We start from the raw sequence: 27,528 nt of genomic DNA, 5'->3' as shown, positions 1-27,528 counted from the left end.
ATAAGATTACTATTTTTTATAAGAGTATTGCGTACGGTGGCGGGATTCGAGGTTTGTTTACTTGCTGTGCTGGTCTGCCCTAGAGATTCGCCTGGTCTGCCTTATTTCAATACCCTGTTCACAATATTAGAATATTAGAGATTAATCTCTGGAAATATGTTAATCACCCGTCTGAGTTATCCCTCCTAAGTCTTCAGTAAAATACCACCTTGGAGGAACGTTAATACAGCTAGCTCAAAATACCTGGAATAACTTCTTAACCCTTAAAGTTATTGCGGTGGTTGGCGTGAAAATTAAGGTAAATTGAACGCGTGCCAAGCATGTAGGTTCTCCAGGTTGTTGTCATGATAATGGCATACACTCCTTTTTCTCTCACTTTAACGTCTGTCACTTCAACCATAATTTCCCTCCGTCAGTATCACAACTACCACATGTCTTTCACCATCCCTCTCCTCCTCTCCTCTGTCACCATCACTCACCTCTGTCACCACCACTATGCTCCGTCATCATCATCATCTGCTCAGTCGCCATCACTCTACTGTGGTAGATCCACCACATCCTCAACCACAAAAGTCCCTTGTTAACCGCAATATTACTGCAGTCTGTTGACGTACTGAACCACCACACTGTGACAGACTTAAAGACAAAGAATACACCTGGCTGGCATATATATCACGAGAATCGTAAGTACACATTTTATGAATATTCTTCACCACAGCAACGACTCGCTGGCGACCAAAGATATCAGCGTTCACACTGGCTGGCGCTCCTCTAGCACCAGTACTCCTCCTTCCTCTGGTCTGTAGTCTGGTTTACCCTCATCTTTGCCGATCCCCTAACTCATGTCCCCTCCACCCCTCTACTCTCTCTCTCTCTCTCTCTCTCTCTCTCTCTCTCTCTCTCTCTCTCTCTCTCTCTCTCTCCCAGCGCCTTGTGTCCACCCCTCCTCTCTCCCCTCCCATGTACACAGCCAAGCCCCAGATAATGTTAAACATAGTTTGCTCGTCGGGAGCGCCCTGTTTTGAATCTCGTTCACATATATCTTGTATCATGGACGCCGACACACCTCCGCATGCTGATATTTGCCTGTTCAAAATTGACACAGTGTATTCTGGAGAAGAAAAAACGAAGAATTCATAAAATCTGTGTCGAACCGAAACAGCGAAGCATCTATCTATGTATCAATATCAATAATGGTACTTTTTGTATGTGTTTGTCATAACTATTTGTGTCTTTCGGGGAGAGAGTTTTATACGCGTGTTGCCCCGTTTCTTAATCTTTCATATGTGTATAATGTCTATACTCCTGTATACGCATGCAGATACACACCCAAGCATAAGCAAGGTGCCTATTCATCAACCAGTCCCGAAGGGAGAATAAACACTTGGGTATGATGTAGGCCGACTGCTACCCCAGGAGTCGAACCCATGCAAAGCACGACCCACAGCTGAGCCGTGCTGACTCGTAGTCAATAACGCTAAACACTAGACGACAAAAGAGGCCAGTTTGTGTGTGTGTGTGTGTGTAAAACGTTCAAATGGAAACGAATTCAAACAACAACAGACCACTGGGTCATTTCGAGGCTGTTTATGATAGTGAAAGAGATCAGAAAATCATGAATTAATGTGATAAGAATAGACAAGGCACACAGACGTGTCGGAGATAAAAACGTCCCAACTTTTCATCTAAATATGGAGATGTAGATGATGCCGGTCGTGGACTTAAAAGTGATATATCCAATGAGTCTATTCTTATATGCACCATCAGGACAGCTTTCAACTACTCTAGGTTTTCAATCATAAGTTCACGGTCATGATGAAGTACTTCGCCTCATTCGAGAAACTACGAGTAACATTGCTTGTACTATAAGTACTAGGAGTGAAATGATGATCGGAGCCTTTGATACTTTCAATACCTGGATTAGATCAAATCTTCACCTTCTCGTTTCAAATCTAAATCATTTCAAGTCGTTCCAGGTTGGCTCTCATAGCAGTCGCTTCTCAGTCCCGGAACCATCTCAGAACTGCTATGTTTGCTTTTAAGTGGAAACTGACCACAGTATTCAAGATGAAGACGTTCGCACCACTGAATAGTAGAGTGTGAGGATCATTTCCATAGACTTGATTTCAAAAACTCTCCCTATTAACCCACGAATTTTCGACGCCTTGTTACTTACACTTTCAATCAGTTTAGTACTGATGGTATGTCTCCATCTCGTGTCATTATGTTGTCGAATGTTTTCCTCCCTTAGCAATGGAATTGGGACATGAATAGCGTTTTCAATCGTAAACGAAAAGAATAAAATATATTCAAAATCCTATATATGGTTTCGTTGTCTTGAACTACGACAAGGATTCCGTATTGGATAGGCAAACTCATCTCGCTCCTAACATAAATCTTGAACTCTTCATAGTTTCTTTAGCTATTTTTAGGAATATACGCTTCATACTGACGTTTTCTTTAACGTGTTTTTCTTAGTTTCCCTACGCAAGTCTACGCAAGTTACTCTTAACAAATTGGTTTTTGGGGTTTTCAGATTCCTACTTCCTCAGACGACAGGGACCTCCTTTTTTTCATCGTTCCAGCAATTTTGCTTTATAGTAGAAAAAGACCGTCTACTGCGCATCAACACACATTTTTTTCCCTTATTACTTCGTAAGTGTTACTGAAGCTCCTACGTTCGTATTGTTTTCATTGACAAAATCTTTCCATCTTAACCTGTCAAGATCAATGAGTTCCAACTGAATTTTTGCAAGTCTAAAATCTCATAACGTTTCGTGAGTAATGTTGATCAGCACTACACGCAGTGGTGAAAGATACGAGTAATTTGCTGGTGACCAATTGTACCAAAGCTTATCTCCAACTTCAGCATCATGAACAAGATCCTCATTTGTAAGACCTGAAAATGGTATGCTCTTGTCGTAACCAGGTGGGGGCATTATCAAGCAGATTTAGTTATAACCAAAGGCTGTATCTACTGGGAAGGGATTTCGCCCACTCAGTTATCAATATGGTAAAGTCTCTCGCTATGATAGAGCCGCGTCCATACAAATCTCTGCTGACAGATCATGCATTCTTTCGTCTTCTTCTGGTGTCTGTGCTGGAGGCCTTTAAACTGCTTCCACTATCATTTTCTTATGAAACCCATATTCAATTTGTACACAAAATTAAGTTACTGGCATCAACAATAACATCCATTTCATTATAAGATTTAAGATGAGCTATGACGCTGAGCAAAATAACACCACCTTCTTTTATTTTACTTATCAGTGTTAAACACAGCGTAAACTCGATTTTTTTTTTTTTTTTGCATATTCGTTAAGTCTATCTCTATTGTTACCATCTGACCAAGGTTCAGAAATAGCAATCATATCATATTCCTCTTTCAATGCAGTCGTCTCTATCCCTGAAGCTTTGCTGCGTATAATTCGTGCCTTAGGATAAAATGACCTGATATTTAGATGAGATTTGTTTCCAAAAGTACTTACGCAAGCAGATGGGCCTAAGCTATACGAGTTGTGTTTAGACCAAAACGAACGTGTAGACTTACTAAGCAACCAGTGCGAAAACACGTAATACACAGTTCGAGTACGTGAAGTCGGTCCTTCGTAACTATATCATGACGCTCTAAAAATGCTGCCACAAGTTTACGAATTCGAAAACCTTCTGGGTAAATATAAAGGTCGACTAATCTACAGTGAAGACTAAGAGACATATTAAGACTAAGGCGTTCTCCATGCCGATCCTGCGGTAATACTTTCAAAATAATGATTTTTTTCATACTTCCATTTCGAAAACGTCGAATAAGCTGCGGATATTACTCCAGTAGCTACCCTGAGCTCTCTTAAAGTACGATGTTCGTACCTACATGACGAAGAGAACATATAGCATCGTTAACAACACCACAGACCTCCCCTCAAGCGTCGGTAACATCAACTACCCTGGCACAAACATCAGCAATGGCATATGAGCTGAAGCAGAAAAGATACGATCTAGATACAATAGGTAAAAATGGTCTAGGAAATAACCAGTGCCATTTCGGTCTAATGACTGTCAGCTGTTGCGAGACGGAAACATCAACCAAAAAAAAAAAAAATAAAGGTCATCCCTTATATGAAGGCTGTAGCAATCACTCTCTCCAACAACTTTATGTTCTCCCGGAACTACAACGAAGCAGCCAAGAAAGTGAAGAAGATGTATCGACTTAGCAAACAGAAACTTTCCATACGAAAGCAAGGATGTAGTGTGTGGTCACTATACTTTAGTAAGACCCCCATCTCGAATATGTCGTGCATCTCTGGGTCCCCTGAAGTAATGATATAATTCTTGAATATGAAGCAGCGAAGGGAAGAACATGTAAACTGATACCTTCCTTACGTAACAGTCCACGTAAGGAAACACTGTGAGATTATTCTCTCCAACCAAGAGACAGCTTCGAAGAAAGTTAACAGCTTCTTCAGATACTTAAAAGGTTTCAACAATATCGATTCAGAAAGTTTCTTTACTTTCGCACCAGTTTTACCAACGAGAGGAAATGGATCAAAACTTATGAGGACACCGAATTAATGTGGATTGCACGGGATATTTCTATACCAATGACATTATCGACACACTTAATATGCTCAATACTAAGCTTGATGACCTGTGTCACTCTCCGGTATTAGATCATTCTTTTAAGTGATCATCATAACGTAGTGATCATTATAACGTAGTGGTATGTAATACTATCTTCTCAACCAGTGTACTCGTCTTGGCCATGCTCCGGTAACGTGTCAACAGTGATTAATCCGTTGTAAGAAGTGATCATTGTTTAATCCTTCCACATCATGGGTCCGATAGATGTGGCAAGTCTCGAGGCTGGAGCTTAAAGTTGACGAATGGATATGTGTATGACATGTTCAAGTTGACTCTAAATGCTCACTTTCCCACAAAAAAAAAAAAACTTCAGATATTTCAGTTCTGCTAGGTATTCATTCTACCTGTTTCCTGTACCCAGTGTTACCGGAGGGAGTGGAGGGTGGACAGAGTACCTTGGTTATGCCATCCTTCTCTATTACTGCCTTTCACGGGACTACATCTCCAGTAGTTGAAGGACAGATCACCTCGATTGGATTATGGGATCTGTGCGGTCTGTGTATCCGAGCAGCTCTATGCAACAACTCTCTCTCTCTCTCTCTCTCTCTCTCTCTCTCTCTCTCTCTCTCTCTCTCTCTCTCTCTCCTATTTATCCGCCTCTCCCCTTTTCTCCGACTATACCAATGAAGAAGGTTTGCGTTGTGAAGGTTGACTTTACGCTGTACTTTTAATTAAGTTCAATTGACACGCATCCAGGAAACACTAATTAAACTGTCTGTGTAAATATGTGATTATTCTTTTTAAAGAAATCCTCAGGTACCGCACAGGAGAGAGGACCTCTCTACCGTCGACTCCAGGCTCCCAGCTGCCAGTGACGGCGGAGGACAACATCACAAACTCCAGGCTTACCTCAACACACACAATAAAGCCCCCCCGTGTGGAACACGAAGCCGCTGAGGGTAATCACATGATAGGCTATGATGATGGCACAAGCTAACTTCAAGTGCCGTACGCCAGGCTGGCCTGTGCTTACCTATTTGTACTGTAAGGGTCGGGAGCTGTGCACTGTCATACAACCTCATATTCATGTATGCTGTTCGCATTATCACATCCTCAATCAGTTTACTCCACCTATCCATCAACTGTATACTACTACAGAAGCAGTGTACTCATTATGCTTAAACAGATTTCTTGCTTAATTTCATATCACACCATCGGATTATTCTACCTCGGCATCTTTTGAAGAACTGGTCGCTGGCTACGTCATTAAACTGGACTAAAAACTTAAAGATTGTGATCAGATCACTCCTTACTCTTCTCTCGTCCATAATCTAAGTCTTCTAACCTCTCTATTCAAGAAAGCTTTCAGAATACTAGTACCATCTGTGTTGCGCTCCTCTTGATCTTCACTATTAGCTCGTTGTGGGGTTTGCAGGTGTGGCGACCAAACTTGAAAATCTTTTTCAAGTTCTGGCCTCATGGAAAACGGGAACAGCTTCCTGAATACATCATTTATCCATATCATGGAAAGTTATACCACCAGCAGACAGTCTTTCTCTTTGGTAATTTTCCAAATGTGGGATTCTGGCGACAAGTAAGAGACAAGGTCAGCTCCCAAGTTCTTCTCATGCCTACTTGCCTCGATCTTCATCAACCACGCAACAGATCTGTCTTGGTCCCCTTGTGATTTAATGCAATCCTCGTCACTTTTTACTTCCCTCCTGACCAGTGCAAGTCACTCACATAGATCAAGGAGGGTAATGGTCACAAAACCCGCTTTCTTATGACTTTATTATAAATGCCACAGAACCTTTCGCTTCAGCACCCAGGTTATTGCTTGCGAAACTCTATTTCCCAATTAACTGTCACCAAAGAAAATTTTAATTTTTTGTAGTTTCTACTATCATTTCTTTTCTTTAATTCTTGTCTCATTCCTGCTCTTTCAACTTCTCCATTTACCACATAATCGAGTTTAAACATCTTATTCCAGTTTGTGCATCATACAAGATATTCTCTGTAGCCATGCTAGTATGTGTAAAGTTCAGATCCAGTCCCTTTTAATCTTAAGTGTGTGATACAATGATAGGCAAATCCTCGACACACACTCCCTGTAGGAACATTAGATTGACACCACAACCTCGGGAAGGTAGTTATAACTGCACCAGTTGGCAGGTAAATGTCGATACATCATCATGGGATCATTCATATATTGCATAACGTTCTCTGAACTGTTAGTTTGCACAGCAAGAACAGAACAGAATATTGGTCATGAGAACTTCTATCTCACCTGGCTATGAAGGTCGTCTCTCAATCAGTTCCAGTCGCTTCTATCTGTCCACAGTGAGACCGTAGATGTCCCTGATAGATTACCTCGTATGTCAAGTACCAATGAGTGAGAATTCATTCTTCTAAGAACACGTACAAAAGACTTATGACCGATGTTTAGCAGACGCCTCTTCACGTAGTCCACCTTCCACCTACCTTGGAAGTTCTTGCCAGTGGAGACGCCGCTGGATATTCCAGCCCACAGCAGCTGAGTGCTGGATAATAACCCTCAGTTGTACACAGAGCTTGTCACTAGGTTCTTAAGATCCTGTTTCCAGCCACTTTCCTAAGTGCATGAGGCAGTAATTCTTCTCAGGATCTGCCCCTTTGCTGGGTGATCCTCTTTGCCTTCGTGTAAACCTGGCTCTTCATGGGATTCGCATTTGTTGATGAACAGAATCGTCTCAAAAAAGATAATGAAAACCATTTATGATTTTATCTTTCAAAATTCAACACGAGACTCAGACATGCTATTCAATTACCGTACGCCAGAGCGGCCAGACATTATCAAACTGTCAGGTTACACGTAACCACTTTATTATCTCCTTATCGTTCACGAGCAACACGTTATACTGATTGTAACCTTCGAGTCTCGACTCCACTACCGTACACCCAATGTACTTTTAACAGCTCGAATGTTGCTTGCATACTGCGTTTGTCCACTATAGTCATTTGGGAAATTAAATGAAAAGTGATTGAGAAATACGATATGTAGATGTACAGACACAAATTTAGACACACACACACACACACACACACACACACACACACACACACAAGGATCTCCGAGGTGTAGTAGTTAGCGTTACTGACCATGAGTGAGCACGGGCCATTCCATGGTTGGACCCGTATGGGTTGGAATTCTGGCCCATCCTCACCCTAGGTGTTCATCCTCCCCTCGGGAGCGGTCGGTAAATGGTACATATATATGTGGGGCAACACGAGTGTAAAACTCTCTGCTCGTGACACATAAATAGCAATCTCAAGAATAATCCTCTTAATAAAATGCTATTGATATTCAATCCTACATGACTGAATATGAAAGAATCGTTTTCTATAATCCATCTATACATTTTCATTCATTTCATTTATACAGACATAAACACCATACCTTTTTTTTAATGTTGCTGTGTAAGGGAAGCCACTGGGAAAAGATTGTAATACTATCGCGCTCAATGAATAAGACAATTACTAATATGTTCATAACTTGGCCTTATTTTTCAGATGACACGCAGTAATACTAACCAGCATCATGCCAACTCTCATAAAGCCTTTATGGCCCTATTTACACCAACAAAATCTCATTTCCCGTGTGAAACGCGCCGAGAGAGAGAGAGAGAGAGAGAGAGAGAGAGAGAGAGAGAGAGAGAGAGAGAGAGAGAGAGAGAGAGAGAGAGAGAGTTATCCCTGCCACAGAATTAAATGAATGTACATCTCCCTCCCGCAACACAGTGATATGTACCTCATTACTTTCATGAGTCAAATGTAATTATCATACGTGTAAATGCTTTGAATCTCGCCGATAATTGCGGCTGCAAATGAAGAGAGCAACACGCGCGTTCTACACTGCAACTGTCCAACAACCAGGGATTTTTCTTGACCCAGTCCCCCAAGCCAGAGATGTCAGCTCCATTCCCTGGGTCATAACACGATATTCATCTCATTATCCTTCTTTTTTCCCCCGCTTTTCTGTGGCGGACAACCAAACCCCAGCGTTCTGGCGAACGTAAGTTTCGCCGACGACTGAATCGTCATCAAACCAAGTCACAATGGACGCTGGTGTGTGACTAAAAATATTTGGCAGGGGCTAAAATATCCTTAACTCCACTCTCCGCAGATGGAAGATGAAGGGGAGTTTTTTTCTCATCTCTGCAACCATCAGGGCCTGGGATGACTTAAGGAGAGATAGATCCTCTCACGTTATCAGGGACTCCCACGCCCTCCTGAGTTCGGTCACCCACACTCCTCTCCCCGCCACACCCATTTCTTAACCCTGTTATTTCTTAACTGCTCAACCCGCCTCACACCACGTAATCGCCTCAACCATCTCACTGCCAACACATCCACCATCTAACCTACTTATGTTTTGTACACCGTCCACGCCTCGCGTCCGTCGGATACTACAATGCCGTCAAATACAATCACCTAAGCCCTGATAATCTAGCTTTAAATTCACAATCAAAAATGGCCAGGACCTTAGATCTTTTACTCAAATTTGGTATACTACAGCCCCGATCGTTCAATCGGGTGTCATATTGCATATATATATATATATATATATATATATATATATATATATATATATATATATATATATATATATTTCCTCAAAAGACTTACCGATAATACGATTTAGTCAAGTAGAAGAGTTCCTCACTATCCTCTACAGTCAAATTATCCGCTCCACCACAAACTACGCCTTACCTGCCAGGTCAACCAGCCTGAAAAAAGAGAAAATAACAAGATTACAAAACCATACAAACCTCAGAACAATCACAGGCTGCCAAGCAATGACATGTCTTCAACACCTACACAACCATACACGAATACATTCAGTACAATCTTACTTCACTGTGCTTAACGTTCATCTTTTTTTTTATATTCGCAACACCAATGGAACCTTACCACCCAAATTACTCCATATCTAACCACTAGTCCAAAGTAGAATTAAAAAATCTTCCACAGATTCACACTTCAGCAATCTTAAGCATACTAAACATTTACAGAAAAAAAGAATTCATACCCACTATTAAAGCAGTATTTCATATATCATTCTTTCCCCCCGATCTCAACCAAGACGCTCTACTTTTCCATACATTTAGTCTATATAAAGAGTTGGAATCCTTCCTCACACTATCAATCTCATTACGTATTCAGCGACAACCAACAAAGCCTTGGGAGTCTGAAGTAATAATTCCACGTGAGTCTGTCATACATTAATTACACAAGATCGCCAGACATGCAGACGTAACTAGCAAGATACTAATATCAATTCAGATGCTGATGTAAAGTATATACAATAAACTATATAAGGAGATATAATGCCACTTTACTTTCATATTAATGCAAAGTATAGACCATAAATACTATAAGGAGATATAATACCACTTTGTCTTCACACTATGGCAAAGTATATACAATAAAAAAGAGATGAAATGCCAATTTACTTTCATATTGGTGCAAAGTATATACAATAAAAATCATAAGGAGATATAATGCCAATTTGCTTTCATATTGAAAGAATATATCTTCATGATGTAACCTGCGTTTTCTCTTGTAGTTCCCTCTGCATTATGTTGTCAATGGAATACTGCTTTGTGACGAGACAGTCCAAGGGTGAATATTGCCATTTTAATAAATCGTGAAGTAGATTAATTCCCAGGCAATTCAAGGTTTGGTAATTAGCAGTAAACAGTACGGGAACCACGAGTGCTGTCTGCCTATATGAGATTGGGACATTTTTCCTTAGTCTACATTTTAACAAACATCATTAAACGCATTATATTAAGTCTTGGTTCATTCTTATCCATACAAAGGAGGAAATTTTGTAGAGTTTAATGAAATTTGGTAAATATTTCTCCTCCTATTTCTCATCATACTGACAATAATACTCACATAAGATATAAAGTTGACTATCTTTGAGATTGACTTGAAAACATCCTAGCTAACATTTCTTAACATTGTCACGAGTGAAAATCATTATGTTTTATAATTGTTACATATACACAGACAGTCGGGAGACATACTGTGGTGTGGAACATACCAGCTCTGAGGGAATGTGCTGCGGTGTTCGAAAACCCGGAGGAACGCCGTGGCTTCGGGTATACTACCGCAAGGGTATGGTATGTACTGGCCACAGCCACACAGCCAGGCTGGTGACCTGCCTCGCCACCTGCTTGCATAAAGTGTGTACCAAGTGATGAAGTATAAGAATATGAAGCACAGGACCGAGGAAGGCAGGTACTTGGAGAAAAAAACTCACGAATTCTTCCAAATCTAATCCCAGTTTTACGTCAACAGATGATAAAGGCATGAAAAATTCTAGCAAGAAAATCTCAAAGAGAAGATCTGAAACAACGGAAATTGTATTGGTGCAAATAAAGTCAGAAGCGAAGCAAAATGAGAGAGATAAATACGACATGAAGTGGCAACGCTGACGACGTACCGTAGTGCCGGAGGCTGACTGGTCCGTCTGTGGTTCATTGTGGGAAGTTGACTTAGGTTTCGACCAGAACTTGAGTCAACGCCAACATGAGAGAGCTTAAAAGTGGACAGGATGCGAGGTGTTGTTTCTATGAAAGTAAAGGCAAATGACCGTTTTTTTTTCAGGGTTTTTATCATGTCATTGAAGTTTGCATCAATATATCTCCAAAGTCTTTCTTTTTTTTTTGTATGACTGAAACGTGGATCATTGTGCCAGAAAGATGTGTAGACAAGTCCCTCAACTTGCTGTTTTTCGTCAGTAGAGACAAGATGGTAGATCCAGAGTCCTTTCCTTACGCTACTGTCATGTAGGTTAAGTAGGTAGAACGTCTGTCATATCAGTGAAAAATGGGTTTGGAAATCTGTACGTTTTCTGATTTGTCAACAAAATGGGGTCTGATACTCGCTAAGAATCACTATTTTGTTACAGTGAAACTGAATTTGCAAGTCAGCTGACCTACTCTCATGATGGTGAGACAGGAGGATTACACGTTCACTGGTATTTACGTGATAATAGCAAAAGAAGTGGGTAAGTCTATAGGAACTTCTGCGATAATGAAATAAGTTGATAATTCCAAGGAAGTCTTCGTTCTGTGTATATAATGTGGGTAGGCAAACCCGAATACGTTTAACGTTGTCAAAGATGCGTGGTGCGGTAAAACTGCATGTTACTGCTTCGTTAGCGAAATGTACGTTGGTTAATTCGTAAGCTCGTTGTCATATCGATATTTGACAAGTAAACACGACTACAACGGTGTTCAGAGATTTTACAGTTAAAAAATGAATTACCGAAACTTTGACCAGCGTTGCATGCATCGAACATCCAATTACATACGTGATGTATACCAATTTCACACAATAATGCCACAAATCAAGGACGTAACTAAATCTATCACTAATGTAAAATATACACAGCCAATGGTGTCGTTAATGTAATTCATAAACGCCTCCAAATGCTAGGAAAAGCTCAACCATTTGCACCATTTAGTGCATGCATATATATATATATATATATATATATATATATATATATATATATATATATATATATATATATATATTATCCCTGGGGATAGGGGAGAAAGAATACTTCCCACGTATTCCCTGCGTGTCGTAGAAGGCGACTAAAAGGGGAGAGAGCGGGTGGCTGGAAATCCTCCCCTCTCTTGTTTTTTTTTTAATTTTCCAAAAGAAGGAACAGAGAAGAGGGCCAGGTGAGGATGTTCCCTCAAAGGGCCAGTCCTCTGTTCTTAACGTTACCTCGCTAACGCGGGAAATAGCAAATAGTATGAAAAAAAAAAAGAAAAAAAAAAAAAAAAATATATATATATATATATATATATATATATATATATATATATATATATATATATATATATATATATATATACGCCATTTCCCGCATTAGCGAGGTAGCGTTAAGAACAGACGACTGAGCTTAAGAGGGAAAGCCCTTACTTGGCCCCCTTCTCTGTTCCTTCTTTTGGAATAGTAAAAAAAAAAAAAAAAAAAAAATAGAGGGAGGATTTTCAATCCTCGCTCCCAACCCTTTTAGTCGCCTTTTACGACACGCAGGAAATACGAGAGAGTTTCCTTTCTCCCCTATCCCCAGGGATAATATATATAATATATATATATATATATATATATATATATATATATATATATATATATATATATATATATATATATATATATACGTAAACATACATCAGTCGCAAAAGCAAATTATCCATGTGAAAATAGTCCTCCTTATTCAAAATTACCCACTTCGATTCTGCTTACCATTACCTGCTCCATACAACTGCTTGCACTGTTGATAAAGGATGTAAAACGCTACAGTCACTAATGCTATGAATTATACACAACAACCGGCTCTTGAGGAGACTCTATAACCCATGTCACTGACTAGTGCCATTGACAAAGAAAACATACAGGCATTGATTTTAATTATAAAGGGTATCAATACTTACCTTTCATGATTATATTATGAATATATGATAAACAACCCAAGTTTATGTTATGAATATATGATAAACAACCCACGTTTATGTTATGAATATATGATATATACGCTTATGTTATGAATATTTGATATACAAGTTTATGTTATGAACATGTGATATACAACACATGAATATACGATATACATGGTATGAATATATGATATACAACACATTTTACGAATATATGATATACAACACATGTTACGAATATATGATAATCAACACATGTCATGAATATATAATATACAACACATGTTATGAATATATGATATACATGTTATGAATATATAATACACAACACATGTTATGAATATATGATATACATGTTATGAATATATAATACACAACACATGTTATGAATATATGATATACAACACATGTTCTGAATACATGATATACAACACATGTTATGAATATATGATGTACATGTCATGAATATATTATATACAGCACATGTTATGAATATATGATATACATGTCATGAATATATTATATACAGCACATGTTATGAATATATGATATACAACACATGTTATGAATATATGATATACATGTCATGAATATATTATATACAGCACATGTTATGAATATATTATATACAACACAAGTTTACTGACAACAAGGCAGACGAGAGAGATGAGATACGTAACACATTCCACAGACAGGGAAGAACCGTGAACATTTTGCTTGTAATTATGTGTAGTGAGATTATGGTGTATTGGGCAGGTGGGTCGTGATAATGAAAGGTAAATATAACAGTGATGAGGCGCGGGCAGGGATGGAGGGTACATGATGCAGTGACGGGGTACCAGGACGGGTGGAGGGTACATACTGCAGTGACGGGGTACCAGGACGGGTGGAGGGTACATGTTGCAGTGACGGGGTACCAGGACGGGTGGAGGGTACATACTGCAGTGACGGGTGGAGGGTACATGATGCAGTGCCGGGGTACCAGGAGGGGTGGAGGGTACATGTTGCAGTGCCGGGGTACCAGGACGGGTGGAGGGAACATGCTGGGGTACCAGGACGGGTGGAGGGTACATGTTGCAGTGCCGGGGTACCAAGACGGGTGGAGGGTACATGATGCAGTGCCGGGGTACCAGGAGGGGTGAAGGGTACATGTAGCAGTGCCGGTGGAAAGTGGAGAGGAAAGGTAGCAGTGCCAGGAGGGTGGAGGGGTTAGGATAGCGACAACGGTGGCGGGACTCACGGAGCAGTGACGGGGCACATGCAAAGGCAGTGGGTTGGTATGGCAGTGACGGGGTACAATGATAGATGGAGGGTTGGTACAGCAGTGACGGGACACATGATGCGGTGGTGGGTTGGTATAACAGTGACGAGGCACATAAGAGGGATGAAAGGTAGATATAATAGCAGTGACAGAGCGTATGGAGGGGTGGAGTGTATACGAACATACAACAGTGACAAAGTAATGCATCACTGTTTTCTACGTTAAGATTTAATGCAAAATCAGTAGTGTATATTAGAAAAAAAATGTCCTATGTTGCTTGCATTGCTTATGTATGAATGTAATACACATAAATATCAAAGACGTACAATAAACCTGTAACTCATCGTTTGAAGCACACCTGAACTTGTCAGAATCATTAATGTTTCGCTTTGGGGAATGGCGACAATTAGAGAATATTGTTCCCTCAAACAAGATCTGATAAAGACTCTAATATTGGCTGATTGTACTGCAGGTCGGAACAGGACAATTACAAGGCCATATTAGCCAGTTGCCTGGCGCTACACAGGCAGTAATGTAATAATCGAGGTTATAATGATGGTAAGTGGAAGCCATGATTTTACCGTCAGCTTATAGGAAGAGGCAAGCTCTCAATACTGCCTGCTCACCTGGGTTGTGGTTGTGTATAGTGTTGTGGCTGGGTTATGGTTGTGTAACATATACTGTGTTGTAGCTGGGTTATGGTTGTCTAACATATACTGTGTTGTAGTTGGGTTTTGGTTGTGTAATGAACAGTGTTATGGCTGGGTTATGGTTGTGTAACATATACTGTGTTGTAGTTGGGTTATGGTTGTGTAATGAACAGTGTTATGGCTGGGTTATGGTTGTGCAACATGTATAGTGTTGTGGCTGGGTTGTGGTTGTGTAACATGTATAGTGTTGTGGCTGGGTTGTGGTTGTGTAACATGTATAGTGTTGTGGCTGGGTTGTGGTTGTGTAACATGTATAGTGTTGTGGCTGGGTTGTGGTTGTGTAACATGTATAGTGTTGTGGCTAGGTTGTGGTTGTGTAACATGTATAGTGTTGTGGCTGGGTTGTGGTTGTGTAACGTGTATAGTGTTGTGGCTGAGTTGTAGCTGTGTAACATGTATAGTGTTGTGGCTGGGTTGTGGTTGTGTAACATGTATAGTGTTGTGGCTGGGTTGTGGTTGTGTAACATGCATAGTGTTGTGGCTGGGTTGTGGTTGTGTAACATGTATAGTGTTGTGGCTGGGTTGTGGTTGTGTAACATATAGTGTTGTGGCTGGGTTGTGGTTGTGTAACATGTATAGTGTTGTGGCTGGGTTGTGTTGTGTAACATGTATAGTGTTGTGGCTGGGTTGTGGTTGTGTAACATGTATAGTGTTGTGGCTGGGTTGTGGTTGTGTAACATGTATAGTGTTGTGGCTGGGTTGTGGTTGTGTAACATGTATAGTGTTGTGGCTGGGTTGTGGTTGTGTAACATGTATAGTGTTGTGGCTGGGTTGTGGTTGTGTAACATGTATAGTGTTGTGGCTGGGTTGTGGTTGTGTAACATGTATAGTGTTGTGGCTGGGTTGTGGTTGTGTAACATGTATAGTGTTGTGGCTGGGTTGTGGTTGTGTAACATGTATAGTGTTGTGGCTGGGTTGTGGTTGTGTAACATGTATAGTGTTGTGGCTGGGTTGTGGTTGTGTAACATGTATAGTGTTGTGGCTGGGTTGTGGTTGTGTAACATGTATAGTGTTGTGGCTGGGTTGTGGTTGTGTAACATGTATAGTGTTGTGGCTGGGTTGTGGTTGTGTAACATGTATAGTGTTGTGGCTGGGTTGTGGTTGTGTAACATGTATAGTGTTGTGGCTGGGTTGTGGTTGTGTAACGTGTATAGTGTTGTGGCTGGGTTGTGGTTGTGTAACGTGTATAGTGTTGTGGCTGGGTTGTGGTTGTGTAACATGTATAGTGTTGTGGCTGGGTTGTGGTTGTGTAACATGTATAGTGTTGTGGCTGGGTTGTGGTTGTGTAACATGTATAGTGTTGTGGCTGGGTTGTGGTTGTGTAACATGTATAGTGTTGTGGCTGGGTTGTGGTTGTGTAACATGTATAGTGTTGTGGCTGGGTTGTGGTTGTGTAACGTGTATAGTGTTGTGGCTGGGTTGTGGTTGTGTAACATGTATAGTGTTGTGGCTGGGTTGTGGTCGTGTAACGTGTATAGTGTTGTGATTGGGTTATGGTTGTGTAACGTGTATAGTGTTGTGGCTGGGTTGTGGTTGTGTAACATGTATAGTGTTGTGGCTGGGTTGTGGTTGTGTAACATGTATAGTGTTGTGGCTGGGTTGTGGTTGTGTAACATGTATAGTGTTGGGGCTGGGTTGTGGGTGTGTAACATGTATAGTGTTGTGGCTGGGTTGTGGTTGTGTAACATGTATAGTGTTGTGGCTGGGTTGTGGTTGTGTAACGTGTATAGTGTCGTGGCTGGGTTGTGGTTGTGTAACATGTATAGTGTTGTGGCTGGGTTGTGGTCGTGTAACGTGTATAGTGTTGTGATTGGGTTATGGTTGTGTAACGTGTATAGTGTTGTGGCTGGGTTGTGGTTGTGTAACATGTATAGTGTTGTGGCTGGGTTGTGGTTGTGTAACATGTATAGTGTTGTGGCTGGGTTGTGGTTGTGTAACATGTATAGTGTTGTGGCTGGGTTGTGGTTGTGTAACATGTATAGTGTTGTGGCTGGGTTGTGGTCGTGTAACGTGTATAGTGTTGTGGCTGGGTTGTGATTGTGTAACATGTATAGTGTTGTGGCTGGGTTGTGGTTGTGTAACATGTATAGTGTTGTGGCTGGGTTGTGGTCGTGTAACATGTATAGTGTTGTGGCTGGGTTGTGGTCGTGTAACATGTATAGTGTTGTGGCTGGGTTGGGTAACCAGTATTGTGAGGTCGACGAACAGTACCATACATTCCTCCCATGCGTACCATCCTGCTCTCCTTCACTGCCACTTTACCTCCCTCCTTGAGCGACATTTCAAACCTCACGTCAACAGCAGCTTCATACTAGAACACATCATGAGAACAATGCGTCGTATATGGGCCAAGGGCCCCATTCAGCAGGCTGACTCCGTCTTTTCCAGATAGTTCAGTGTTTGCCGAGACGTCCTCCCAGTGGTGCTGGGGCTACAGTGTCCTCCACCGTGAAAACACTTCAGCGTCCAGGAGTTGTTCTTTATTTGACAGTTTACCTCTGATGGACTAGTAGAAAAGCTCTGGATTCTCTCCTGTCTTGTAGCCAAGATTCCTCTCATATTCTCTCTCTCTCTCTCTCTCTCTCTCTCTCTCTCTCTCTCTCTCTCTTGCCTTTCTTGGATTGCTCTCTCAATCCTTGCCTCTCTCTCTCTCTCTCTCTCTCTCTCTCTCTCTCTCTCTCTCTCTCTCTCTCTCTCTCTCTGTGCGTGTAACGTTACCTGACAATTAGTTGGAGAGAAAGAGAGAGAGAGAGAGAGAGAGAGAGAGAGAGAGAGAGAGAGAGAGAGAGAGAGAGAGAGAGAGAGAGAGAGAGAGAGAGAGAGGTAACAAAGAATGAGGGATGATATGATGGTGAGGGAAGAAAGGATCGACTGGGGGTTGCAGAGGATACGGGAAATTAGAAGATAAATAAAAAATCAGGGTAGGAGGAAGCAATGAATTATTTAGAATTAGAAAGAGGAAGACAACATTACGGAGGAGGTAAGCATAATGTAAGAGGAAGACAACATTACGGAGGAGGTAAGCATAATGTAGAGTCAATATGCGGACGACTGGACACTGTGGAGGACGTGGCTGCAGAGGAAAGGTTAAGATCAAGCGCATAGGTTCGAGCTCTGGTTGCAGCAAGTCGGTACATAGTTAAACCGGCTGTTCACCATTTCCTATGCGCGAAAGTTGATAAAATAGGTATCTACTTAGGCTAGGATATATATATATATATATATATATATATATATATATATATATATATATATATATATATATATATATATATATATATCGTTAATGAGATGGTCCTGATCAGGGCATTCAATTGTCATTGCCATCTCAGCTAATGTATGAAAAGCAAAATAGGACCGTTATTGAGAATGATGTGTGTTATCATCATCAATTCAAAAAGTACTTCACAAAATCCCGTATAACATCGGTGAACAAAATATCGTATGTCTACAAGAATAAAACTTGCCAATTAACAAGTGAGATCATACTGTACGTGGACGAGGTCCAACAATGAAGCACAAGACGATCATATTAATCTCTGGTTGTAACACAGGATTTCAAGACACGACTCTTCGCTGGGTCGGTCACACTAGAGACGCCTTGAAAGAACAGAGACATGACAAGGAATCATCAGGGAATTTAACCAAACAATATACACCACGAGAAGAAAAACTCTTATAGGAAATAATAGAATTTTCTTCTTACGCAGCAAACACATTACGAGATCTATTACTCTGAATATAATTCCACATTCACTTATTCATAATAGGCTAAAGTTAATAAAACGCAGATAAAGCAATCAAAAATCACTTAACACCATTGTTACGAAGGCTTCGGAAAGAGCTTCGTATGTATCGAATGCAGCAATGAAGTAGAAAGGTATCTGTTCTAACTTACCTGTTAAATATATACACAAGTTAATATCTCCCGTCCTACAGACACCATATTGTGAACTGATTCTAAATCTACTGGGATGGTAAGGGAGCAGAATGGATCTCCTTACGTTAACATATTCTCAAGGTTGTCGACCAGTAAGCGTGTAAGAAATTCCTTAAGAAAGTTTTGATAGGTTTACGTTGGCCAGACGGGCAAAGAGCTGTGACACGTATTAGCCAACATAAATACTACGTCAAGAGCTACCAGCGTAATGGTGCCACGGTCCATCATAAGCCCCCACTGGACCACCATATGGGCAACATACATCTATCATTATTAAGTAAAACTATGAGCTGGCAAGAAGTTTTGTGGAACCCTGTTTAAAATCGTAGGTTCCCCTGAAGGAAAGAAAGGAAATAAAAATGTTAAGCCACGGGCAATTTTGTTGTGGTGAGTTAATTGAATATGTGATTCGTGAAGAATGTCTGCTGACGTAATGTGACCTCAGGCTAATGGGCGAGGTCTGAGTCTTACCATGACCACTCTGTTTGCGCCCTTATATATATATATATATATATATATATATATATATATATATATATATATATTATAGTGATGGGTGATTTGAATGCAAAGGTGAGTAATGTGGCAGTTGAGGGAATAATTGGTATGCATGGGGTGTTCAGTGTTGTAAATGGAAATGGTGAAGAGCTTGTAGATTTATGTGCTGAAAAAGGACTGATGATTGGGAATACCTGGTTTAAAAAGCGAGATATACATAAGTATACTTATGTAAGTAGGAGAGATGGCCAGAGAGCGTTATTGGATTACGTGTTAATTGACAGGCGTGCGAAAGAGAGACTTTTGGATGTTAATGTGCTGAGAGGTGCAACTGGAGGGATGTCTGATCATTATCTTGTGGAGGCTAAGGTGAAGATTAGTATGGGTTTTCAGAAAAGAGGAGTGAATGTTGGGGTGAAGAAGGTGGTGAGAGTAAGTGAGCTTGGGAAGGAGACCTGTGTGGGGAAGTACCAGGAGAGACTGTGTACAGAATGGAAAAAGGTGAGAACAATGGAAGTAAGGGGAGTGGGGGAGGAATGGGATGTATTTAGGGAATCAGTGATGGATTGCGCAAAAGATGCTTGTGGCATGAGAAGAGTGGGAGGTGGGCTGTTTAGAAAGGGTAGTGAGTGGTGGGATGAAGAAGTAAGAGTATTAGTGAAAGAGAAGAGAGAGGCATTTGGACGATTTTTGCAGGGAAAAAATGAAATTGAGTGGGAGAAGTATAAAAGAAAGAGACAGGAGGTCAAGAGAAAGGTGCAAGAGGTGAAAAAAAGGGCAAATGAGAGTTGGGGTGAGAGACTATCAGTAAATTTTAGGGAGAATAAAAAGATGTTCTGGAAGGAGGTAAATAAAGTGCGTAAGACAAGGGAGGAAATGGGAACTTCAGTGAAGGGCGTAAATGGGGAGGTGATAACAAGTAGTGGTGATGTGAGAAGGAGATGGAATGAGTATTTTGAAGGTTTGTTGAATGTGTCTGATGACAGAGTGACAGATATAGGGTGTTTTGGTCGAGGTGGTGTGCAAAGTGAGAGGGTTAGGGAAAATGATTTGGTAAACAGAGAAGAGGTAGTAAAAGCTTTGCGGAAGATGAAAGCCGGCAAGGCAGCAGGTTTGGATGGTATTGCAGTGGAATTTATTAAAAAAGGGGGTGACTGTATTGTTGACTGGTTGGTAAGGTTATTTAATGTATGTATGACTCATGGTGAGGTGCCTGAGGATTGGCGGAATGCGTGCATAGTGCCATTGTACAAAGGCAAAGGGGATAAGAGTGAGTGCTCAAATTACAGAGGTATAAGTTTGTTGAGTATTCCTGGTAAATTATATGGGAGGGTATTGATTGAGAGGGTGAAGGCATGTACAGAGCATCAGATTGGGGAAGAGCAGTGCGGTTTCAGAAGTGGTAGAGGATGTGTGGATCAGGTGTTTGCTTTGAAGAATGTATGTGAGAAATACTTAGAAAAGCAAATGGATTTGTATGTAGCATTTATGGATCTGGAGAAGGCATATGATAGAGTTGATAGAGATGCTCTGTGGAAGGTATTAAGAATATATGGTGTGGGAGGCAAGTTGTTAGAAGCAGTGAAAAGTTTTTATCGAGGATGTAAGGCATGTGTACGTGTAGGAAGAGAGGAAAGTGATTGGTTCTCAGTGAATGTAGGTTTGCGGCAGGGGTGTGTGATGTCTCCATGGTTGTTTAATTTGTTTATGGATGGGGTTGTTAGGGAGGTAAATGCAAGAGTCCTGGAAAGAGGGGCAAGTATGAAGTCTGTTGGGGATGAGAGAGCTTGGGAAGTGAGTCAGTTGTTGTTCGCTGATGATACAGCGCTGGTGGCTGATTCATGTGAGAAACTGCAGAAGCTGGTGACTGAGTTTGGTAAAGTGTGTGGAAGAAGAAAGTTAAGAGTAAATGTGAATAAGAGCAAGGTTATTAGGTACAGTAGGGGTGAGGGTCAAGTCAATTGGGAGTTGAGTTTGAATGGAGAAAAACTGGAGGAAGTGAAGTGTTTTAGATATCTGGGAGTGGATCTGTCAGCGGATGGAACCATGGAAGCGGAAGTGGATCATAGGGTGGGGGAGGGGGCGAAAATTTTGGGAGCCTTGAAAAATGTGTGGAAGTCGAGAACATTATCTCGGAAAGCAAAAATGGGTATGTTTGAAGGAATAGTGGTTCCAACAATGTTGTATGGTTGCGAGGCGTGGGCTATGGATAGAGATGTGCGCAGGAGGATGGATGTGCTGGAAATGAGATGTTTGAGGAAAATGTGTGGTGTGAGGTGGTTTGATCGAGTAAGTAACGTAAGGGTAAGAGAGATGTGTGGAAATAAAAAGAGCGTGGTTGAGAGAGCAGAAGAGGGTGTTTTGAAATGGTTTGGGCACATGGAGAGAATGAGTGAGGAAAGATTGACCAAGAGGATATATGTGTCGGAGGTGGAGGGAACGAGGAGAAGAGGGAGACCAAATTGGAGGTGGAAAGATGGAGTGAAAAAGATTTTGTGTGATCGGGGCCTGAACATGCAGGAGGGTGAAAGGAGGGCAAGGAATAGAGTGAATTGGAGCGATGTGGTATACAGGGGTTGACGTGCTGTCAGTGGATTGAATCAAGGCATGTGAAGCGTCTGGGGTAAACCATGGAAAGCTGTGTAGGTATGTATATTTGCGTGTGTGGACGTGTGTATGTACATGTGTATGGGGGGGGGGGGGGGTTGGGCCATTTCTTTCGTCTGTTTCCTTGCGCTACCTCGCAAACGCGGGAGACAGCGACAAAGAATAAAAAAAAAAAAAAAATATATATATTGCAATAGTTCACAGTGGTGCACGTGGTCTAGTATTTGCTGATAACTAAGAAGAAAATGAAAAACTATAAGTTCACAAGTGCACTTTCGTGTAACGATCACATCGTCAGAGGAGATACAAGAATGAGATAGGAGTCAGAGAACAGTCAGTTGATATACAAGGAAGAGACGTAGCTAAGACGCCGTTGGTAAACAAGCGTTACCGGATGGTGGTGTTCGGGTCTGGCATCATGCCTGCCATAAGATTTTTATCATGTGGACAGGAAAGGGAACTGTTTACAAATTTTGCCCACAAGAAAGCTATCAAGTTTGTATAGACCTTCAATAATATGAACGTTACAATTTTTTGTGTATCTAATAATAGAAGATTCAATGATCTTTCTCGGGTAAAGGAGTTAGAGTTAATAACTGAACTAGTGTTACTCTACACAGTACAATGGTCATAATTCTTAACATGATTAAACAAAGCATTTGATCCTTCTCCTGTTTTTATACTATATTTAAGTTGCTTAAGTCTAACATAAAGATCCTTACCAGTATGCCCAACATAAAACATATAAATTTTTACAAGGGATTCTGTAAACACAACCTGCAGAATTTTCTGACGGGTTTTTGATTAAGATATCCTTTATAGTATTGTTACTGCTGAAGGCTACATTTACATTTAAGGATTTAAGCAACCATTGAAATAATGTAAATCTATCACTACAAGGGAGAACTAAGATATTCTTGGTATCAAGGGGAGGTTTGGGTTTAACTCTATCAAATGATTTCTTTGCCAACTTAAGGGACTTATCAATGAAAGATCTAGGATACTTTACCTTGGATTCAATGGGGTATTTCTTCTCTAACTCATCATCAATAAACTCCGGACTGCATATACGTAATGCTCTACCGAACATCGACAGGAATGAAGATAACAACACTTCTCTATGGAATTTAATTCATAAATTTCTTTGCTCGCATTATGCCAATTACTCAGGATGTCTTCTGCTTAAAAATACTCTATTAGTCCACTGAATATGGCAATACACCTCACATTCGATTTGAAATCTCCGGTCGTCTCCCACTAGCTGACCCATTGGTGTCTCTTCTCAATGAACGGTTGTATTTGAGATACGACGTTTCAATCAGGTGTCATTTTATACACTACTTATCGGGAAAGAGAGGTCAAGTTTGGTGGTCTGAATATAGTGCCAAACAACGATGATTTCAAGACAAGTCCATAATGGCGAGTGTCTGTTTACTTGACTCCCTCGTGTCAGGATGACGGTGACCTGACACAGTCATGTGTGGAGACGAGGGACATGTTCGTCATCCTGATCTTACCATGACCTGAAGCTTTTAATTATGTAAACCGTCAGTCTTTACCTTCCAACACCCGCTGACTTACTGTCAAGGACAAATCATCAATATTTCTATATTGGCCATTAGATGTTTTCAGTAAAAATAAAGAGAGAAATGGAAGAATAAAAGCCAAAACTGGGGATCCAGCTGGCTGGGTAAATAGAAAAGACAGAAGCTCTTCTCTGACGTCCAATGAAACTCTCACGTACCGACCAACCACTCAAATCTGTGGCATCAGCCACCAGGATGTTGATCACTACTAACACAGTCACAGTTCTGGTCACCCAAGGGTTTATAGAGTTCACTCTGCAAGTGTCTGACGAACCTGGAGCAGAGCAGACGTCTTTACGGCTTTTAGAAATAAAACAAAACAAAAACCATTTCTGTACTTCTTGTATGTACCAACGCTGTGAACTTGTCCCTAAATATATTACTCAACTGTAATTAGAAACGATCATCTAGAACGGTATATTGCTCAATAAACTGCAAACATTTATTTAATTCGTGCGGTACAACACTGTTATTATTTCAGCAGAGAGAAACACGACCAGTGCGGGAGTACTAGAGTTACTGAATTAGGGTTATTGTGGGGAAAAATTGTAGCCTGGATACCTGATATTGACCAGTGTACAATATTATGTGGGGGCCTGGTGCAGCCAGGAGGGGGGTTGAGGGGAGGGGAGACGAAAGGGATGATAAGGACAGGAGACGGATGGGGGACAGGGGAAGGGGAGAAGAGAGAATAAAGGGGGAGATAAGTGAGAGTGGGCATAGGAACGTGGAATGGTCTGCACGTCAGATGAAGGCAGATGTCGAACCAGGAAACAAAACGAAAAGTTGTGACGAACGTAATAAACTGAAATACTCTAAAGTGAGTGAAATATCAACTGTTGCTTCAGTAGCCATTTTACATGAACTTACACGAAACTATTACAGTGAACTAATACAGTGAAGGGGTAATGCGCACTACTACAGCAGTACAGCATTACAGTAAACTAGTAATTATTACCTTACAGTGGTAAACTTAAATAACTTCAAAAACATTCTTTAAACAATCACACTAAACCATCACAACATATATATATATATATATATATATATATATATATATATATATATATATATATATATATATATATATATATATATATATATTTTTTTTTTTTTTTTGCTTTGTCGCTGTCTCCCGCGTTTGCGAGGTAGCGCAAGGAAACAGACGAAAGAAATGGCCCAACCCACCCCCATACACATGCCTTGATTCAATCCACTGACAGCACGTCAACCCCGGTATACCACATCGCTCCAATTCACTCTATTCTTTGCCCTCCTTTCACCCTCCTGCATGTTCAGGCCCCGATCACACAAAATCTTTTTCACTCCATCTTTCCACCTCCAATTTGGTCTCCCTCTTCTCCTCGTTCCCTCCACCTCCGACACATATATCCTCTTGGTCAATCTTTCCTCACTCATTCTCTCCATGTGACCAAACCATTTCAAAACACCCTCTTCTGCTCTCTCAACCACGCTCTTTTTATTTCCACACATCTCTCTTACCCTTACGTTACTTACTCGATCAAACCACCTCACACCACACATTGTCCTCAAACATCTCATTTCCAGCACATCCATCCTCCTGCGCACAACTCTATCCATAGTCCACGCTTCGCAACCATACAACATTGTTGGAACCACTATTCCTTCAAACATACCCATTTTTGCTTTCCGAGATAATGTTCTCGACTTCCACACATTCTTCAAGGCTCCCAGAATTTTCGCCCCCTCCCCCACCCTATGATCCACTTCCGCTTCCATGGTTCCATCCGCTGCCAGATCCACTCCCAGATATCTAAAACACTTCACTTCCTCCAGTTTTCCTCCATTCAAACTCACCTCCCAATTGAATTGACCCTCAACCCTACTGTACCTAATAACCTTGCTCTTATTCACATTTACTCTTAACTTTCTTCTTTCACACACTTTACCAAACTCAGTCACCAGCTTCTGCAGTTTCTCACATGAATCAGCCACCAGCGCTGTATCATCAGCGAACAACAACTGACTCACTTCCCAAGCTCTCTCATCCCCAACAGACTTCATACTTGCCCCTCTTTCCAAAACTCTTGCATTCACCTCCCTAACAACCCCATCCATAAACAAATTAAACAACCATGGAGACATCACACACCCCTGCCGCAAACCTACATTCACTGAGAACCAATCACTTTCCTCTCTTCCTACACGTACACATGCCTTACATCCTCGATAAAAACTTTTCACTGCTTCTAACAACTTGCCTCCCACACCATATATTCTTAATACCTTCCACAGAGCATCTCTATCAACTCTATCATATGCCTTCTCCAGATCCATAAATGCTACATACAAATCCATTTGCTTTTCTAAGTATTTCTCACATACATTCTTCAAAGCAAACACCTGATCCATACATCCTCTACCACTTCTGAAACCACACTGCTCTTCCCCAATCTGATGCTCTGTACATGCCTTCACCCTCTCAATCAATACCCTCCCACATAATTTGCCAGGAATACTCAACAAACTTATACCTCTGTAATTTGAGCACTCACTCTTATCCCCTTTGCCTTTGTACAATGGCACTATGCACGCATTCCGCCAATCCTCAGGCACCTCACCATGAGTCATACATACATTAAATAACCTTACCAACCAGTCAACAATACAGTCACCCCCTTTTTTAAGAAATTCCACTGCAATACCATCCAAACCTGCTGCCTTGCCGGCTTTCATCTTCCGCAAAGCTTTTACTACCTCTTCTCTGTTTACCAACTCATTTTCCCTAACCCTCGCACTTTGCACACCACCTCGACCAAAACACCCTATATCTGCCACTCTATCATCAAACACATTCAACAAACCTTCAAAATACTCACTCCATCTCCTTCTCACATCACCACTACTTGTTATCACCTCCCCATTTGCGCCCTTCACTGAAGTTCCCATTTGCTCCCTTGTCTTACGCACTTTATTTACCTCCTTCCAGAACATATTTTTATTCTCCCTAAAATTTAATGATACTCTCTCACCCCAACTCTCATTTGCCCTTTTTTTCACCTCTTGCACCTTTCTCTTGACCTCCTGTCTCTTTCTTTTATACGTCTCCCACTCAATTTCATTTTTTCCCTGCAAAAATCGTCCAAATGCCTCTCTCTTCTCTTTCACTAATACTCTTACTTCTTCATCCAACCACTCACTACCCTTTCTAATCAACCCACCTCCCACTCTTCTCATGCCACAAGCATCTTTTGCGCAATCCATCACTGATTCCCTAAATACATCCCATTCCTCCCCCACTCCCCTTACTTCCATTGTTCTCACCTTTTTCCATTCTGTACTCAGTCTCTCCTGGTACTTCCTCACACAAGTCTCCTTCCCAAGCTCACTTACTCTCACCACCCTCTTCACCCCAACATTCACTCTTCTTTTCTGAAAACCCATACAAATCTTCACCTTAGCCTCCACAAGATAATATATATATATATATATATATATATATATATATATATATATATTGTTTCTTGATAAAAGTAATTTCGTGATGAACCGCGGGTTTACACATGGCTATGGCGACACACATGACCTAATTGTTGAGCATATACCCTCAAGCTCATCCCAAACCTTCCTGATCTTTGGCCGTAAAGTCAAGTTTTGCCGAGAGTTAACGTATACATCTATACATCTGAGACACGGGATGGGGAACGGGGATAATCCAGCCTTTGTTATGGAAAAGGGAACACGTAATCCCCTTCCAGGATCATGGGGATTGACAGCTTTGCGGATGTGAGTTGATGTGATGGAAAATACCGAGGTGATATACAGCGTTTGGGATGACACAGGAGGGACACGTGCAGTGGTGCAG

The 27,528-nt window shown here is 41.0% G+C and overlaps 1 long non-coding RNA gene across 1 annotated transcript in view; it reads right to left on the bottom strand.

Moving 5' to 3' along the window:
• The window catches only part of LOC139755502 (uncharacterized), a 1,033,757-nt gene that overhangs the window by 529,118 nt on the left and 477,111 nt on the right, over positions 1–27,528 (bottom strand). The window contains exon 4 of the long non-coding RNA XR_011714114.1: positions 9,325–9,341. This is a non-coding gene — a long non-coding RNA (uncharacterized lncRNA). The remainder of the gene's footprint in view (positions 1–9,324; positions 9,342–27,528) is intronic.

Source organism: Panulirus ornatus, chromosome 19 (genome assembly GCF_036320965.1).
Source record: "Panulirus ornatus isolate Po-2019 chromosome 19, ASM3632096v1, whole genome shotgun sequence".
NCBI classification, from domain to species: Eukaryota; Metazoa; Arthropoda; class Malacostraca; order Decapoda; family Palinuridae; genus Panulirus; species Panulirus ornatus.
Note: the sequence above shows the minus strand (reverse complement) of the source record. Positions and strands in the feature narration are given on the sequence as shown.